Here is a 2500-nt window from a genome sequence, read left to right on the forward strand (position 1 = left end):
TCTTAAATCGATGTAAAAATTTATGTTTGTCTTTAACTCGATGTAAAATTCATACGGTAATTTGGGCCCAGTAAAAGACGACAGCAAGAGAATTATCAACAACAAATCAAGTGAGAAACAAACCCCAAACCGATGGACGAGACATGTCCACTCCGTGAGACCATAATCTCACAGTCGAAGTCCTGGCTATGGTGAAAACTGGACTTACATAAAGTCCGTCAGATTTGAACATCTGATTATCGAAGTGGTGAAAATACGTTCTAGCCACACATTGATCATCCCCATACACAGAAATCATTAAACATATTTTAAAAGATAGTAGTTGATATAAAGTTACATATTATTTTTGAAAAAATAAAAACAACATATGACGAAATAATAATAATAATAATAACAATAATAATAATAATAATAATAATAATGATGATAATAATAATAATAATAATAATAATAATAAATAATAATAATAATAATAATAATAATAATAATAATAATAATAATAATAATAATAATAATAATAATAATAATAGATTTTACCTCTGAACTAAAACAAACTAAAACCAACTTTTTCACACTTTTCAAACTAAAACAAACTTCGATTCGGAAATCCTCTAGCACTCAAACGAGATCCTTCCCCACGGATCAATGAAAACAAACTGACTCCTATCAATTCCAGTCGGGCAGGAAGAGATTTAGAAGTGAAAATCCCCTTTCACTAACAAGGCCTTCAATTGATGATCGCGTCCTCGCGTTCCATTGACGATGGCCGGGCCAGTAAAGCTAAACTCGCCCAAAACTTCTTACAGTTAAAACTCCCAACGGACAAGGACAACAACTCTTGGCGTAAAAAATTGCCGCCTGCCCCCACCGCCCCGCCGTGCACGGGGAGAGCGCGTACACTCGGCAAACAAAAACTATGTCAGAGGGTTCACTCGGTGCAAAGCCGCCCCTCGACCAATCAGCGACGAGCGTCATCGACGGAGAGGCGTGCTCGTCTGGGACGGACGGCTCGTCAAAGGGAAAGGAAGAACGGAGAGAGAGAGAGGCGCTGCGAGAAATAAACACAAGAGACGGATTGATGGGGGAGACGATCAACTAAACGGAACAAGTGATATTTTAAGGAGATGTGTGAAAACTGAAAACTTCTAATAATATTTAAAATCAACTTCTACACTCAAGTGATGCAATACTAATTCAAGCCGTCTTTTTAAATTATTTGATTAGAGTTCTGCTACTACAATCTCCTATTGTCCAGTTAGTACTGTCGCGATCATTGTTACATAAAGACAAGATTGTGACGATAAATTATTAATTATTACAGGTAAGAGAATCTGGCTCTTATTCCAGGCACTGTCCAATGTGGCCAATTATCTTAACTTACGAATGTATTTTTTTTCCAACACTCTCCGCTTCAACTGATGACACAGTGTATGAAAGGAATCTGTTCAACACCTGACAATAACGCACCACCACCTTCCTAAATACAGAGTTGAGATATAGTGCTTGGGTAATTGTCATTTCCCCTCACAATGTACATCAAGGGATGACAATTTATTCTTTTAAAAACTGTATTTTAAAGTAGACAACTCATCAAGCCACACAGAATAATTTTACTTCACTGAAATTATCATTTTTCAATATTATCCTTGACACAATTATATCATTATGGCCAAGTATGATGATTTCTCTCTCTCTCTCTCTCTCTCTCTCTCTCTCTCTCTCTCTCTCTCTCTCTCCCCCCCCCCCCCAATTCCTGGGTCCCTCTCGGTGGAAAAATATTTTTAATAAGTAGAGTTTAACGGGAACTTATTTACAGGTTGTCGATCTGGATTTAACGTGATATAATTTAAGTTTTTTACCTTTCTTTTTAAATCGTCTGAAGAAGGGTTTGATCACGAAACATTCCGTGTTTAATATTTTGTTCTTTTTTGTTTGTTTTAAAAGCGGTACATCAACATTTTACAATTGACAGCTTCTATCAGATTCTTATTAACTTCATCATCATCACATACAATGTCTTTTCTGTATTGCCATTGCAGTTACAAACACTTATCGTCAACAGAGGGAGGTAAACAAGGCCGTGGAAAGGCCCCCCAATCCTAACGTATATTATTTGTGTTTACAGGAATCATCAATGGTTAATGACAAGGTGCAGTGTTCTAAAATTAATCATTCATATCGGGTCAGCGGAGCGTGACCGAGGCAGACGGGAAGGAGCAGACATGCGTATTATTGGTGTAGCCCACGGGGTGAAAAGAAACAATTAATGCGATCTGGGTATGGCGTTCTGTTTCGTTCTACATACCAATCAAAAAGTTAATTATTACCAATTCACCAATAGCTCTTCCAACACTCTCAACAAACCCCCCCCCCCCCCCCCAATACCCTCCCGCCACTCACGGCTCTCATGGCATCTGTCTCTCCATCTTTCTTTCATGATCTATCTACCTACCTGTACATCTATGTATTTATCTATCTACCTCTCTACCCGTCTATCTAT

The 2500-nt window shown here is 37.8% G+C and overlaps 1 protein-coding gene across 8 annotated transcripts in view; it reads right to left on the reverse strand.

Moving 5' to 3' along the window:
• The window catches only part of LOC144965943 (vitamin D3 receptor-like), a 334906-nt gene that overhangs the window by 44307 nt on the left and 288099 nt on the right, over positions 1-2500 (reverse strand). The window contains exon 1 of one of the 8 annotated variants that reach the window (XM_078901826.1): positions 538-776. The exons of 6 other annotated variants lie outside the window; for them this stretch is intronic. The gene's annotated coding sequence lies outside the window, so the exon portion shown is untranslated. Of the gene's footprint in view, positions 1-537; positions 777-2500 lie in introns of those variants that run through there. One more of the 8 variants, XM_078901827.1, reaches the window with a different exon arrangement.

The sequence above is a fragment of the Berghia stephanieae genome, chromosome 2 (genome assembly GCF_034508935.2).
Source record: "Berghia stephanieae isolate SIO BIC M18660-M18661 chromosome 2, UCSD_Bste_1.3, whole genome shotgun sequence".
Classification (NCBI taxonomy): domain Eukaryota; kingdom Metazoa; phylum Mollusca; class Gastropoda; order Nudibranchia; family Aeolidiidae; genus Berghia; species Berghia stephanieae.